The following is a 6,926-nucleotide window of genomic DNA, read 5'->3' as shown; positions in this document are numbered from 1 at the left end:
AGGGGTCGTGAAGCATAAAGTTTTGAAGTTTACAAATTGTTCTCAAATGACACAGGGGATATAACTTGTAAAATGGAAAATGTACAACCTCGGTGCACATCATTATACCAGCCTTGCAACATATATTGAGATGATTTGAAATGTTTCTTTACCACACTATTTACGTTTAAGCAAATATATTAGTTCCAATGTTGGATTAATGTATGCAAGGTGCAGAAATATAATCTGCTTTAAATTTTTTTTCATGCATATTGCCCAAAGATCTGCACTGTCACAAAATGAACGATTTTAGTATTAAGTGGGAAAAAGAAAACTTTTCTCATAATGTCATAACTGAATGTGCTTCCATTCGTTGTTTTCCTTAATGACATACATTCTAACATCCTTTAAATAGTTCTACCTTAACAATCCTTCCTCCACAGCTGACTTGCTAATCATGGAATGAGGTGTGAAAGATGGACAAAGACTTAGAAAACAGCTTGATAAGGCTGATGGAACGTAAGGGTCATGAAACTTGATGATCCATAAACAGTAGGACAGGAAACTGGCTAGGGACAGTAATGGAACATGAGGATAGCCAATAGAGTTTACTGGGTTAGAAGAAAGAGATGAGATAATAAGGAGTGCAAGATTTGTAAATCCCAACATCTCCTGAACACGGGTCAACGCGGAGGACAGCAGGGACATTTTTTTCCACATAACCAACATACTTTCAGACAAACATCGGCATTCAAACCGCGGACATAACCGTCCTCCTGTCTCCCTGCAAAACCATTAGGGAGCACCAGCAACTTGATACGTCATGTGTTACACTCCAAAACCAGCACAATTCAATCATCATCAAGATCACCATCAATACCACTGATGTAAGTCTTCATTCTCTGAAAATATGACAAAAAAATTAACAAAAAGACAATGCAAAAAATATGGACAACACAACACATATTTCACACTGGAGGAATGCATATGGATCACTCACTTGCACAACATAAATTCAGAGACCATAAACCAGCATCAGCATGATGATACTTTAAAGGCCCTCCCAAAACAGGAAGCAAAACCAGGGGAACAATTAACTACAAGACCATAACCATTAATTCATCATCAAGATCACCATTAATACCACTGACATAAGTTTTCATTCTCTGAAAACATAAAAAAACATATTTACAATATGACCATGGAATAAATATGAAGAATTTAACATCAAAACTAACACTGGAGGAATAAATATGGAATACTCACTTGCACAGCATTGTATATTATAAGGTCTTAAACCAGCATCAGCAAGATGATACTTCAAGATGTCCTCCAACCAGAGGGCAACACCAGGGGACTAATGAGACTCCAAGACCGTCACAACTAAAACATCATCAAGATCAACATCAATAACACAGATGATAGTCTTCAAACTCTGAAAATATAACAAACATAATAACAGTATGACAATTGCATAAATCTGGACAATATAACATCAATGGTCGCACAGGAGCAATAGATATGGGCTATGCATATTGCTATGTATAAATGCTATGTATATTTTAAGATCTTAAACTAGCATCAGCAACATGAACAATCATAGATGTCCAACCAGAAGGGCGAAACCAGGGGAACATTGCGACTACAAGACAATCACAACTCCACCATCATCAAGATCACCATCAACACCACTGATGTAGCGCTTCATTGTCTGAAAAAATCACAAATGAATTACGAATATGACTACCAAAAAAGTAACAAGTACAAATAATTGAAAACAAACACTGGAGGTAAATGAATGTGATACTTACTTGCCATGACTTCAATCTCTGAAAATATCACAAACATATTAACAAGTTGACCATGGAATAATTATCAAGAATATAACATCAAAACTAACACTGGTGGTAAAAGAGTACGATACTCACTTGCCACACATGGTACAGTATACGTTCTTAAACAACAAAAGCAGGATGATACTGTACACGTCTTCTCAAACCAGGGAGCAACACAAAGAGAATGATAACACCCCAAGACAATATCCATTAATTCATCACCAACATCAACATCAATACCACTGATGGATGAATTCAATCTGTGAAAATATCACAAACATATTAACAAGATGACCATGGAATAATTATCAAGAATATAACATCAAAACTAACACTGGTGGTAAAAGAGTACGATACTCACTTGCCACACATTGTACAGTATACGTTCTTAAAGAACTACAGCAGGGTGATACTGTACACGTCTTCTCAAACCAGGGAGCAACTCAAAGAGAATGATAACACCCCAAGACAATATCCAAATTCATCACCAACATCAACATCAATACCACTGATGGATGAATTCAATCTGTGAAAATATCACAAACATATTAACAAGTTGACCATGGAATAATTATCAAGAATATAACATCAAAACTAACACTGGTGGTAAAAGAGTACGATACTCACTTGCCACACATTGTACAGCATACGTTCTTAAAGAACTACAGCAGGGTGATACTGTACACGTCTTCTCAAACCAGGGAGCAACTCAAAGAGAATGATAACACCCCAAGACAATATCCATTAATTCATCACCAACATCAATACCACTGATGGATGAATTCAATCTGTGAAAATATCACAAACATATTAACAAGATGACCATGGAATAATTATCAAGAATATAACATCAAAACTAACACTGGTGGTAAAAGAGTACGATACTCACTTGCCACAGATTGTACTACATCACAAAGCATCTTCAGTTCACAAAGTACATAATACTGTCATAAGTTTGGATGAAGCACATGGGAAATGGTAGTCAGGATGCAAGAGACGCTACATCACACAGCACTGAATTTGCAGGAACAAGAACTACGCACTAATGCAGTCCATATCTGCAGTTTGCAAAGTACATAATCACTGCCATAAGTTTGGAGGAAGCACATGGGAAATTGTAGTCAGGATTCAAGAGGCACTTGTAAAAAAGCATTGAATTTGCAGGAACAAGAACTACACACCAATGCAGTCCATATCTGCAGTTTGCAAAGTACATAACCACTGACATAAGTTTGGATGAAGCACATGGGGAATTGTAGTCAGGATTTAAGAGGCACTATGTAAAAAAGCATTGAATTTGCAGGAACAAGAACTACACACTAATGCAGTCCATATCTGCAGTTTGCAAAGTACATAACCACTGACATAAGTTTGGAGGAAGCACATGGGAAATTGTAGTCAGGATTCAAGAGGCACTATGTACAAAAACATTGAATTTGCAGGAACAAGAACTACACACTAATGCAGTCCATATCTGCAGTTTGTAACTGTAAAGTATGACACTGTTATACAGCATACTATTTGTTAGATAAATAAGAAATTCGCAGAAATGAAGTTATTGCAACTTTGCCATCTTTCTGTGGAGGCGTGCCTTCTCCTGATTAACATTATCGCCCTTGTTAGCTGCTTTACATGCAAAGTGCATTCTAGTAAAAGCAAAGAACCGCACTATGGCTCCAGTGAAAGAATGGCAATGCTGTGGACAACCTACTAGCGGTAATGCATCAATATCATCCACGGCTGCCAAGACATCGAAAAGTGTGTCCACACTTAGTGGGCTTGAGGAAAGCACCTGGACAGTCTTCATTTCTAGAACACTTATCAAATCATACAGCATCTTTGATTAATATGATAAGTGTCCCCTGTTAACATAATGGAGGAAGGCATTACAACCCTCACCATCAGGAGCACCTTCATGTTGCACACTCTTTCGACAATCTTCACATTTTGTAAAACGTTGACATTTCCTTGCTACATACCCAGAGAAGTACCCCAGGACATAGTCTGATGAATGGAGCACATGGTAATTATGGTCATCCTCCATTATTACAGGCATATTTTCTGCCAAGCTCCCCTTATCAACTATATTGTCCATGATGCCACTGAGCTTGTCATGACGATCCCATGAATCATCTATGGTAACCGTTGACACCAGGGTCTTCAACATATCCCCCCCAGATACATTGCTCCCCCTGGGTGGCTTGACCAGTGAATATGTGCTGATGAGCTTGAACATCTGCGCAAACAACACTGAGTCTGGGTGATCATTTGATCCACAGGCAGAGCGCATCATTCCAAAGAATCTCTGCAAAGAATAAATTGGAATTGTCCATATCAATTCATAAACAACTTGATATCACTCCTAAGGATAACTGCAATAGAATATTCATACAAATAACCAAATGCGATCCACTTACTTCCAAAGCATCCTGATTTAATCTGGCAGTCATTAGGTACTGAAAACCACATTCTGCCTCCAGAAAGCTGTAAAGCTCTAAAGCCGAACGAATGCTCACTTTAAGGCCTAGGGTAGTGTTCCCCGATAGAAATAGTACCCATTTTCTAGGGCAGCCTTTTCCCATTCCTCGATGTAAGTAAGGAAATTTAGAAGAGCCTAAGGAACAGATAAGGAAAAAATTACTATTACTCTCCATACCTTGCTGCAAATTAAGGAAGACCAACTACATATTTAACAGGAAGATAGAATTCCCAGGTGTGACATAAGGAAATTATTCAGAAAGGAATACACATTCTACATACAAGATTTCAGGTGTGCCTACTTTTGAAATCTAAGCTTCCAAGCAATTACAACTTATGACTCACATTCCAATTTTCTGATCCCTTCCTCAGTGCACCCAATTGAGTCCGTGAGTTGAGAGACTGAATAAGGACCTGAAAACGCTGAATTATTTTTATTGAAGCGTCACAGTCCTCCAAACCATCATGCCGACCTTTGTAGACCTGCATTGCCGCTGCAACCTTACCACCGAAGAACTAAGATGAGCGAGATTACATTACCTACGGTTCGATAGACGTATTTCACAGTGTATACAGCACAAGAAGAACCACTATACCTGAAAGGCTCTACGAACATTCATCTTCTGGTATGGTTTCGGGTGTATGTGGTCCATGGTCAAATCAGGGCATGCCTTCAATTGGAATCCACATGGATTACCCAGTTTCACAATCGCCTCCCAGTGCTTAAGTTTGACGATGCCATCAGGTGTCTGCAGAAAGTTATATAAATAAGGAAAAAATTGAAAATTAAGAGACATCAATACAATAGCACAGAAAAAATTGCATCAAAGTTAAGATGCAATGAAAAATTACTAACAAGGGGAGTGTCACAAAAGTGGGTCTCAGATTTCAATCAAACTTTGTGGTGTTGCAGTCCATCGGGAGCTGTCCACGAATCACCCCCCTTATGGGGTTATATAGCCAATAGTTTAAACAAAAAACGCAGTTAAACATTTGCAGGTGAAATGTATTCCTTTGAGATCGCGCCACCATCATCGCCTGGCGTAGTCTAGTTGCTACGGTACCGGACTACTACGCCGGAGGTCCTAGGATCGAATCTCCGTAGCGGCTATTTTTTTCAGTTGTTATTTTTTATTTTTCTTTAACAAAAGTCTGCAATTGAACATTATTTTATCGATTTTCCCCGTAAATTTTATTTTCATGCAAGGAATTTTTTTAATCCACATGCTTTATACCTAAAGTCATGTTATTTCCGTGTCGCAACACAAAGCATTTTTTAAGATACACATTCACTTGGTTTCCTTTTATGTTGAAATATCATATTAAGGACTCATATTTTAAAATTGTCAAGTTTATTTCAAGAATCCGATTGCTTTCATTAGCTGAAATTTCAGCACAGCGGGGTAGGAAAGTAATAATTTAGCCGGGAAGCTAGGCGCATGTGATATCCATAAGAATCGATCATTCTCTTGCTGTGATAGTAAAAGCAAAATTAACCAACGCTATAGTATTCGGGAGCCCCTAGTCACAGATGGCTTGCATGCAGTTGAGTGACCGCTCGCTGAAAAGATGGTTTACCGACCCCATCTCCGAAGAAACCCTTACCTCCCCGGCTCGCCCTCTCCGGAACACAACGGTTCTTTTTAAAAATGTCTATTGTTGTATGTTAAATCCGTCTGCATGCATTTTTCCTACTATCACCTCGTCGCTTTTTAACCGCAACTTTGGGAAATAGGAAGTGTATTTTCAATGATAGAAGCGTTTTTGCGCATTAGTTTAATAACCTTTTCAATATAAATTGCCATTAAAGTCATGAATGGTTTTTTTTGCCGGAGGAAAATGGCAGCGGAGATTTCTCGAATCTCACACTGGTAAAGTCCACCATGTCTCCTTCCGACGTTCCGATTACCGAATCTCTGAGGACGATGGTCGTGTCGCACATCGAAACATCGGAAGGAGATATGGGGGACATTACCCGGTGTGAAACCCAACGAATCGTCACTGTTATTTATTGACAAATTTATTTCGTACAATTTTTTGGATGGTACTCATCAAAATAACATTTAAAACAAAACACATTATAGCACCACGAACATCGAGCGAAGCAAGCTTCTCCACAGTTGCATTTTGATTTTAAAATGTCTTCAGGAAAAACAATTTGTTTTACATTTAAAAAAAGTGGCGTTCAGTGGACAGTCCAGATGCATACCATGCATACAGAATCATGGGGCGAAATGCTGGTGCTAACAATTGTGCATGAATGAGCGCATGTATTTTAATCATGTCTCTACGACTGGTTAAATCGCGTTTTTCTTTTAGGAGAGTGGTAGCATTCTGAATGCGAGAAATAAATATTTTCACTTGCCTATAAAAGTACACATCACAAGGTTGGCAAATAGGGGTACATTTCCGCGGGATTACTTTCACTGTGCACGTGGGTTCATTTTTACCATCCACAAACCGTTCATCGTACAGTGACTGATTAGTCTGTCCCGACCAGGAATCGATAAAAAGAAGAAATTTGTCTTCCTTGAAGTATGACTTCAAAACATTGTCCAAGTAAAGCTCGAAGGAACTTGTATAAAGTTTCCCTGATTTTGTACATGTAACATAAACATTTTCATATTGTTCCAT

General features: G+C 38.4%; 1 long non-coding RNA gene across 1 annotated transcript; it reads right to left on the bottom strand.

Annotated features, from left to right (window-relative positions):
* Positions 1-702: 702 nt before the first annotated feature.
* On the bottom strand, positions 703-2,320 carry LOC124173093. Its single transcript, XR_006868381.1, has 4 exons — positions 2,176-2,320; positions 1,246-2,074; positions 980-1,145; positions 703-881 (listed from the first exon to the last, which is right to left on the bottom strand). It is a non-coding gene; the product is annotated as an uncharacterized LOC124173093 (long non-coding RNA).
* Positions 2,321-6,926: the final 4,606 nt, after the last annotated feature.

Source organism: Ischnura elegans (assembly GCF_921293095.1).
Source record: "Ischnura elegans chromosome 13 unlocalized genomic scaffold, ioIscEleg1.1 SUPER_13_unloc_4, whole genome shotgun sequence".
NCBI classification, from domain to species: Eukaryota; Metazoa; Arthropoda; class Insecta; order Odonata; family Coenagrionidae; genus Ischnura; species Ischnura elegans.
This window is presented reverse-complemented; position numbering and strand designations above follow the sequence as displayed.